This window comes from Haliotis rubra, unplaced genomic scaffold, assembly GCF_003918875.1.
Source record: "Haliotis rubra isolate DU_JTF1 unplaced genomic scaffold, ASM391887v1 Scf240, whole genome shotgun sequence".
NCBI lineage: Eukaryota > Metazoa > Mollusca > Gastropoda > Lepetellida > Haliotidae > Haliotis > Haliotis rubra.
The window spans coordinates 860,245-870,744 of record NW_025766448.1 but is presented as its reverse complement, the minus strand read 5'-3'; the positions used below and the strand labels follow the sequence as shown (position 1 = coordinate 870,744).

General features: G+C 39.4%; 1 protein-coding gene across 1 annotated transcript in view; it reads left to right on the top strand.

Moving 5' to 3' along the window:
- The first annotated feature begins 9,622 nt into the window (after positions 1 to 9,622).
- Positions 9,623 to 10,500, top strand: part of LOC124278713 (glycosaminoglycan xylosylkinase-like) — a 29,975-nt gene continuing 29,097 nt past the window's right edge. The window contains exon 1 of the mRNA XM_046714484.1: positions 9,623 to 9,707. The gene's annotated coding sequence lies outside the window, so the exon portion shown is untranslated. The remainder of the gene's footprint in view (positions 9,708 to 10,500) is intronic.

Sequence of the window (10,500 nt, the reverse complement as noted above, 5' to 3'; positions counted from 1 at the left end):
AGTCCTCTACAACTCCACATGTACGGAAACCATGGTTTAATACAGATTGTAGGCATGCCAGAAAAGCGAGGAAAAAGGCAGAGAACTATTTCCGCCATCACCCAACTGTCCATAACTAAAATACATTTAAAATACTCAATGCGAAGGCACGTCGTACCTTTAAACAAAACAAACGGCAATCTTGGAGGAACTATGTCTCCAAAATTAATTCACGTACGCCAATGTCCAGAGTATGGAACATGGTTCAAAGAATTAAAGGTAAAGGTTCAAAATCTGCTGTTCACCATCTTAAAGATGGCGATAATTTAATAACTGACAAATCTAAAATTGCAGATAGAATTGGCAAAACTCTTGCCAAAAATTCATCATCGGCAAATTATGTCCCTGAGTTTCAGAGATATCAGAAACAACAGGAAAATACAAAAGTTAATTTTGAATCAAATAATTGTGAAGACTATAATGAACTGTTTTCATTACATGAGCTATATACAGCTCTTGAGCAAGCTCATGACACTGCAGCGGGTGATGACAATATTCATTATCAGCTACTGAAACACTTACCTGAACCATGTCTGGTCACACTTTTAGATATATTTGTGAAAAATATGGACGTCCGGAAATGTTCCTCCCTCGTGGCGTAATGCCATTGTAGTCCCAATACCAAAACCTGGCAAGGATCATACAGATCCGTCAAATTACAGACCAAGATCTCTAACTAGCTGTGTCTGTAAAACCATGGAACGTATGGTGAATAATAGATTAACTTGGTATCTTGAAACCAATAACCTTATAACAAATATTCAATGTGGTTTCAGGAAAAATCGTAGTACCATTGATCATTTGGTACGCCTTGAATCCTTTGTTAAGAATGCTATAGTAAATAAACATGCTGTATCAGTTTTCTTTGATTTTTAGAAAGCTTATGATACGACCTGGAAGCATGGCATTTTGAAGGATTTACATGCCTTTGGTTTGAGAGGCCGTTTACCTCTTTTTATATCACAGTTTTTAAAAGACAGGCAATTTCAAGTCCGAGTGGGTTCAACCCTGTCTGATCATTATAATCAGGATCAGGGTGTCCCTCAAGGCAGTATTTTGTCTGTCACTTTATTTAGTATCAAGATCAACAGTTTATCCAAGGTTTTAAACGATTCAATCGATGGATCACTTTTTGTGGATGATTTTAATATTTCTTGTCTGGTAAAAATATGCATACTATTGAACGGCAATTGCAGTTGTGTTTAAATAAAATAAATAAATGGTGTCTTGAAAACGGCTTTAAATTCTCCAAGTCTAAAACTAATTGTCTACACTTTTGTAGAAAATATAAGCCGTATTAAGACCCGGAACTATCTTTAAATGGCACTCCAATCAATGTTGTCAATGAGGCCAAGTTCTTGGGCCTAATTTTCGACTCTCATTTAACATTTCTGCCACATATTAAATCCCTTAAAACTAAATGCATGAAGGCACTTGACTTGTTGAAAGTTGTTTCAAATTCTAAGTGGGGAGGGGATCAAGCCACTCTCCTACATCTCTATCGATCATTGGTCCGCTCGAAACTTGATTATGGCTCCATCGTATATGGTGGAGCCTGCAAAAGCAACTTAAAACTATTAGTTTCTGTCCACCACCAAGGTCTAAGACTTTGTCTTGGATCCTTTAGAACTTCTCCTGTTGACAGTCTCTATGTTGAGGCAGATGAACCATCTCTTACACAACGCTGTATAAAATTATCCTTGCATTATATAACAAAACTTTATTCTAACGAGTCTAACCCTGCATTCAACTGTGTCTTTAATCCTCTTTATGAGGATTTGTACAACAAAAAGCCTTCTCTTGTTCCACCTCTTGGTTTAAGAATTAAACCATTCATTTCTGCTGCTGGCATTGAGCTGGAAAATATAGCTCCTTCCCGTCTTCTTTCTTCTCCTCCTTGGCAATTAGTGAGGCCACAAGTTGACCTAACATTAACAGCATTTAAAAAAACAGAAACTAATGAATTACAATATAAACAAGAATATAATCAATTAAAAAGTAAATATAATACATATAAATCCTTATTTACAGATGGGTCCAAGGATGGTGGCGCGGTGGCTTGTGCCACTGTCATTGGATCCAGAACAATATCTTCTCGTTTACCAGATAACAGCTCTATTTTTACAGCAGAAGCAAACGCCATATTAACAGCCTTAAAATATATTAAAAAACACCCTAAATATCAACAATATATCATCTTTTCTGACTCACTTTCTTGCCTTCAGGCTATTAAAATCTTTCTTGTAAACATCCACTTTTATTAGAAATTATTAAATTGTTTAATGAGCTTGCTACTGGCCAATGCGACATCGTCTTTTGTTGGTTACCCAGCCACGTTGGCATTTCTGGGAACACAATGGCCGATCTTGCTGCCAAGGCAGCACTCAACAAATCTGTGACACCACTTCTAATTCCATACTCTGATTACAAAGCTAGCATTAGAACTTACATCCGTGATCTTATGCAGAAGAAGTGGGACACTCAAGTAGGTATTAATAAATTACATGAAATAAAACCCTATATTGGCTACACTTACTTGGGTTGTCAGTCCAGATTTGAAGAGGTCATCATTCGACGATGTCGTATTGGCCACACTAGATACACTCATGCATACCCATTGAAAGGTGAGGATCCTCCGTTTTGTATCCCTTGTGATGAGGGAACCACGGTCAAGCATGTCCTGCTTGACTGTGTTGAATTCTCCATTATAAGGGATAAATACTTCAATGTGAAAACAGTTAAGGATCTTTTTAACACTGTTAATTTTCATTTAATTATTGGCTTTTTAAAAGAAATTGATTTAATGAATGAATTTTGAATAATATGTTCTGTACATATCTGTATTTTAATTATTGGTAGATTTGATTAGTAGCTTAGGTTGTTAGTGGCAGTGCCCTCAAAGGGGGTTGAAGTAGCGTAAAATTATTGTCCTCCTGAGAGGGTACGTAAGTCCCAAAACATTCAAAGTAAATTTAAACCTACTACTATTTTAATCGTAGAATATATGTTCGTTTAATTTATGGCTAAATTATCTAACATTGCTAATAGCTGAGGGGATGGTGTAAATCCAGCTAGGGTCCATGCAGGAAGCAAATGTACTGTAAGTCCCCATGGTCCCTAGTATGGTGATCTACCTTCAGTTGTTGGCAATATATAGCCTGTTTTTACCTTGTATTGTCATCTATAGTTAAACTGTTTTAGATTTAATTACTAGTTTTAAATTCGAATCTGTGATAATCTAGTTATATTACTGTCCTTCGTTGACAGGTTTTTGTAGTTTACCATTGCTTACTATGCATAAAATTAATTGTTCTCGTCACGATATGGCTGAAATATTGCCGATGTGACGTTAAATCTTAACCCACTCACTCACTCCAAAATGTTTCTTTTTTATTGTATAAATTGTTTTCGTCACGATATGGCTGAGATATTGCCGATGTGACGTTAAATATTAACTCACTCACTCACTCTAGCCTGTCATAAACGTAGGTGTATTACATCAGAATGGATGACGAAGTTTCACATCACTTTGGACACTATTTAAGTTTTATGAAGTACTGTCATGTTTCAACTGTTATACTGAACATTTGTTCTAAAAGTAGTACTGACAAAACACTTTCCACATTCTGAAGAAATCTAAAAGCAGAGTCAAATTGGAAGCTAGTGAGTGAATAAATATTGCTTTAAGTCGCACCCGCAATATTGCAGCTATTCGCGGCTAGACTGACTGACTGACTGAGTTTGGTTTTACGCCGCTTTTAGCAATATTCCAGCAATATCACGGCGGAGGACACCAGAAATGGGCTTCACTCATTGTACCCATGTGGGGATTCGAACCCGGGTCTTCGGCGTGACGAGCCAACGCTTTAACCACTCGACTACCCCACCGCCCCTCGCGGCTAGAAAATCAATACGAATGTATGATATTTGTGATGAGTGAGTGAGTTTAGTCTTACGCCGCACTCCGCTATATGGCGGTGGTCTGTAAATAATAGAGTCTGGATCAGACAAGCCAGTGATCAACAGCATGAGCATCGATCTGCGCAATGGGGAAACGATGACATGTGTCAACCAAGTCGGCGAGCCTGACCATCCGATCCCGTTAGTCGCCTCTTACGACAAGCATGGGTTACTGAAGATCAATATTCTAACAGGCCTAAATTACAAAGCCATACCGACATGAGTCTGCGGAAACCACCAAAATATCTGTACGTCGCATTCCAAATGCAAGCACCTCCAAGTGTTTTACAAAGCACTCCACAAAGCTTGGTGTTTCTCTGAGTCAAGTTCTCATTCTAATGGTACCGAAGTTCTTAAAAAGACCAGGCACATGGCTGAGAGTTGACGTAATCTGGAAGACAATCCACCAACAGTACCAGAACACAAAGACACAAAGAAAGTTCATTCCCGCGTCATCACTTCGTCTCTCATCTGACCTTTGTTGGTACAGACGGGGTACGCATGCAGCCGATGGTTGTTTGTTGAGGCAAAAGAAAGACACTTGCTGTCGTTCAGTCCATCAGATATGGTCCTAACAGATATCTGAACGGTCACGGATGACCATGATGGTCGTGGAGGAGATGCACGAGATTAACCCTGCCTGGTTTGATAATGAGACAACACTTAACGAAATTATACCATTCAAACGGTAACGTTTGTTGCCATATGTTTGATATGATTAACTGAAGCAAACTGTCTTTGTTGTTTAACGTCGCACTCAGCAATATTCCAGCTATATGACAGCTGTCTGAAAATACTCAAGTGAGTTAGTTGGGTTTTACGCCGCTTTTAGCAATATTCCAGCAATATCACGGCGGGGGACACCAGAAATGGGCTTCACACATTGTACCCATGTGGGGAATCGAAGCTGGGTCTTCGGCGTGACGAGCGAACGCTTTAACCACTAGGCTACACCACCACCCCGAAAATACTCGAATCTCGACCAGACAAGTGATTGATATCATGAGCATTGGTTTAAGCAGTTGGGATCCGATGACATGCGACGGTGGTATGTAAAGAAACCTGACAATCAAACGAAGATGTTTTTCTCATATACACTTCTATAAGTAAAAGTTCAGTTGGGATTCTGGCTTCGAATAAGGTCGCAAGAGTCAACTTAATTCGTCGGATGCTCGGTGACTTTGAAAGACATAAAACAAGTCTCATTTATGTACATATCCTACACACGGAAACCATTTTCCATAAGTATTAAAGTATTTTGCATAGACGACAAATCAACGCTTACCGAAAAGGCCTCAAAGTAGAAGTCGAATTGGCAGAAGCGGCAGTAAAATCAACGACCACTGCCAGTTTGTCTTGGTGGGGAAAACACTCCTGGAGTTGCGTCCCCTTGACCACTTCGACTATTTTCAGGTGTAAGAATAGACCCGTATGATGGTCGCGTCGTTGTGTTAGTGTGGAAGCCAGTAATTAGAACTCTACACAACACATACAGCTGGAACTTAATTCCTCAATGGTTCCAATGACTGAGGCACATACGAAGTACCGGTAAAATCACTTAGAGTGAGTGTGAGTTATTTTTTTTCAGCCATGTAGTGACGAGACGAGTTATGTTAAATGTATAAAATATCTGTCCCAAACAACAGTAAGATATTAGCAAGATATCCCAATTTATGACTAAAATCGAACCATTTCCATTGTTAAAATATTCTAGTTTACACAGATTAGATGTTACATTTTATATAATATAAATACGGGCTGTAGACTAAAGTAAGATCACCTTACTAAGGACCATGGGCATTTACAGTACCTTTGCTCCCTGCATGGACCCTAGCTGGATCTCGTCATCCTTTCAGCTGCCGATGATTGTAGTCAAATCTGGTCATCATTTAACATCACAAGAATACTACGTTTGAAAATTCTGGTAAGCTAGAATTTACGTTGAATGGCCTGGGACTTACATACCCCCACAGGAAGATAAACATTTACAATACTTCTTCCCCTGAACCCACAAGTAAGGATACAGCCATTAATAAGAGTTAACAATGTTACTTTCACAGAGTCAGATTTGCTTGTTGAGCGCCACACTCAGCAATATTCCAGCTATATGGCGGGGGTTTGTAAATAATCGATGTCTGGACCAGACAATCCAGTCTTATGTACATATGTTTCAAGAATGCTCTACATCAGGATTATTGCCGCCATTTGACGACAGTCTGTAAATAATCGATTCACTAATCCGGTACATCATAAACATCGATCTACGCAGTATGAACTAACTCAGCGTCAGACCAGCCGATACCGTAAGTCGCCTATTACTATAAGGGTAATGCTATTTTTGAGGGCATTATCATTTGCAGAAGCCCGAGGTCTTCCATTAACTGCCCGACGAAGGAGGGAAGTTGAAAACGACCGAGGGATTCTGCAAATGATAATGCCCTCAAAAATAGTATTACCGTTATTATTGCTAAAATACATGGAATTTGTGTTGAAAAGAAAAAGGAAACAATGAAGGAATTTGACTGTAAGATTACTCAAAACCAACTTCTGACGGGGTTGACTGACCGAATGCAATTACGTCATCGAACAATTCAAGTGACGTCACAACAGAACGTGACGATATTCGACCTTGGCCTTTGACAAGACCATAGCCTGCAAACTATGTCAGACACAACGTCAGTTTTCAGTGTTCGGTTTTGGTCCAACAGCAACGTTAATAGTGCAATTGTTAAGGTTAGCACCAGCAAGAAAGCCAATATTGCCGCTATTTAAAGCGGGAATTCGGGTTGCTTTGACTTGTTTGCCCCAGAATATCTGCCAGTACAAAGCGAATGTCGAATGAACCCGAAGCCTATGCACCCACTATAACGTCACTTGACAACAGAACTGATAGTGGCCCATCGTTAAGGTTGAGCCGTCCAATATCATTTGCAGCGGCCCTCAAATTTCTGATAATGGGAGGACCGTTTCATGATAATTCCATGTATTTTAGCTATAATCTATAATAAATACGACAAGCGTTTGTTATCCTCTTCACGCTACTTAAGAGTGGTAAGCTACTAGCGGAAAGAGTCTTCCAAGCGGTATGATAGTTTCCCTCCTCAGAAAACCATTGCCTGCGCATCCTGGATACCGATTTCAGTTCAGGCCACTGGAAGAATGTGAAAAGGCAGTAGTCGGGAGAAGTGGGAATTGTTGGATGGAATCAGAATTGTGTGTTTCCTGGTTGCTGAATTGTTTCATCCCGCCTGTGAATCGGTGAGTAAGTGAGTATGGTTTTACGCCGCTTTTTAGCAATATTTCAGCAACATCATGGCGGGGGACACCAGAAATGGGCTTTACACATTTTACACATGCGGGGAATAGAACCCGGGTCTTCGGCGTAACGAGCGGACGCTTTAACCAGTAGAGGTTTGGATTTGGATTGAATATTTAACCTCAAAGCGTTATTTACAGTCGTGTAAAATATACCTGGAGTATGGCAAGATCATTGCAATCCCACATCCTGAATGGTCCTGAAGCACGAACAGCATGAACATATGCAACATGACTGACTGACTGACTGAGTTTTAGTTTTACGCCGCTTTTAGCAATATTCCAGCAATATCACGGCGGGGGACACCAGAAATGGGCGTAACACATTGTGCCCATGTGGGGAATCGAACCCGGGTCTTTGGCGTGACGAGCCAATGCTTTAACCACTAGGCTACCCCACCGCCCCACATATGCAACATGAACAAAAGCTGGTTGGTTGGTTGGACTGTTGTTTAACGCCAGCTATATGGCGGTGGTCGGTAAATAAACGTCTGGGCCAGACAATCCAGTGATCAACAGCATGAGCATCATTCAACGCGACTGGAATACGATGACATGTGTCAACCAAGTCAGCGAGCCTGACCACCCGACCCCGTTAGTCGCCTCTTATGACAAACATGGGTTACTGAAGATCAATTCTACCCCGGATCTTCACGGGCATGAACTAAGGAAGCCAAGTTATCGATGTTCTCAACTCTTTCGGACCAGGATTGCAACTGGTCTTCCGTAACCCAGCAACGTTCAAGAGGCGACATTAACGGAATCGCTGATAGATAATGACATCGCATCTCGATTGAGTTCATCCGTGCTCATGATGTCAATCACTGTATTTTCTTATTCACTCGATTATTTATTATGGGGGAATATTTAAGGAATTTCGGTTAGTGCAACGTTAAACAACAAACAAACACCATAAACACGTTTTGAAAGGAGATATGCATCAAAATTAGGAAATGGCATCAGGTGTTGGTAATAAATTCCCTTGGGACAAGAAATAATGTCATTTTGCCAGTTTTGGGATAAATTAAACTTCAAGAATATGTTCAGCTTTTGAGACCAGGCACTGGGTTGTACAAATTGGGGGATTTTCAAAAACATACGAGAGTCCAGTATTGTCTAATATATTTTTAACGTGCGAGAGCCAGGGATTGTCGTTTTTATTTATTGTTCTTTGAAGTGATAAATAATTGTAAATGGTTTTGATGGTCCTCCCCGAAATATTACTATTTTGGTTTTGTTTATGTTCACTTTTAGCTTCCATGAATCACAATAGTCCCTTAATCAGTCCAACGCATCTTGTAATCCCTTTGGCGATTCATCAAATAATATTGTATCATCTGCATATAATAAAAGTAACTTTATAAATATCACCAAATCCTCGTCTTAAATATAGTTTAGATTTACACCATTACAGTCTGAAGTAAGTAAATGAGATTCAATTTCATTTATGAAACTGGAGAATAATAATAATAATAATGGTGACATATTTTCCCCCTGTCTGACGCCATTGTTACATGAGAAGTAGTTTGATTCATCTTTATGACATTGTACTAGTGATGTGATATTGTGATTATTGTCATGTGATGGATTAAACAAGATCGAGGAATGTACCCTCTACACCACCAATCATTGGCATTTTTTCCACAATCCCACTCGCCAAACTGTATCGAAAGCTTTTGTAAAGTCTATAAAGGCACAATGGAGTTTTGGTTTCCTATCTTTCAATATTTGAATCATATTATAAATTATCAATACATTGTTAATGTGTTGGCAGTCACGTTAGATGGTGGTGTTGGCAGGTTTAAATGTGGTTGATGTAAGAACAGCGAGACAGTAGGTGGCATTCGTCACCACTCGCCCCTTTCCGTAACCTCCAAGAAGTCGCTATTCGGCTTGTCCCGGAATAACACGAGTTGGTCACGAATGCCTAGATATCTACCTCTTCCCCTTTAAAATCAGATATATCCGGTATCAGACCAGCATTATGAGTAGCTGTGAAACACGTCGAATTTGATCAGCAAATCAGTTTTCAAGACTTCGAGCTGTTAAACTAACTAAAGTAGGCTAATGTGTTTTCAATTATCTACTTGTACAGTAATGCTTTCAGCATAGTGAGTGTTCTTTCTTATAGACATATGTCTTCAATCATACAGACATCGGAATCTCGGAGCTGATGGTAAGATTGATAACAGCATCGATAAAGAACACAATCTAAATATTGTCGACATCCCTGATATAGTATTCGTATTCCGGAAACGATTTCCATAGTTACACTTTTTGACATACCCACCATTTCCGGTTACAACATGGCAGACGACGTGAACAGAAATCGCTAGCAAGGCATTCCAATGCATGGACTTAGTGCTACGTGTGGCCACCTGCTATTTTATTAGGTTGTGATTATGTTTCACTTTTTATAAGGCTGTTCTATATATTGTTTGATTATTAGTAATTATCTTTTCCGTGGATTTACCAATAACATACTTTGACACTAATGACAGTATAAGGCCCGGTCCCGAGTCTGGGATTCGGAGATGTTGACGTGGCTCACTGTTGCCTTGCTGTTGTAATGGAAGGGGAATGTTGTTGTCATCTTTTTGTTCAGCTGATATTAAGTTATAATGCCTTTTATCAGCTCCCGAAAATCCAAAATTGTACAACTTTTGTAGTCAACTTGGGCATGCATAAAAGTCACAGCACTGAAAGCTGAAATGTTCACTTGCTTGTATCAAAACTATTTAAGGATGATATCTGCCTTGGGATTAGCCCTTCAAGGTCGAATAGGTGATGGGAAACTTATGAGGTTATGGTAGGCACAGTGTCTTGTGAATTTAGTCAACAGACACAAGATATCCATAATCTTCATATAACCGCATTGTGAAGAATGAGCAAAACATGTCTATTATCTTCGAGCTACTTTGTTGTGAGGTATGAGCCTAAATTATGTTAACTAAGCACTTTAACATTGTTTAAGAATACATTAACACAACTGCATGAAGACTTTTGTAAAAGTTTATGGTACTGTATTCTAAAGGTAAACATATGATATATGTCATGTTATCCAACCCTGTTATTCACCTTACAAAGGGGCAATAAGTAGCCCTGGAAGGCTGTCTTTGTATAACCATGGTAACGATGAATATATATTTTTTAGATATGAGTCCTCTGACTACCTGTGAAGACACA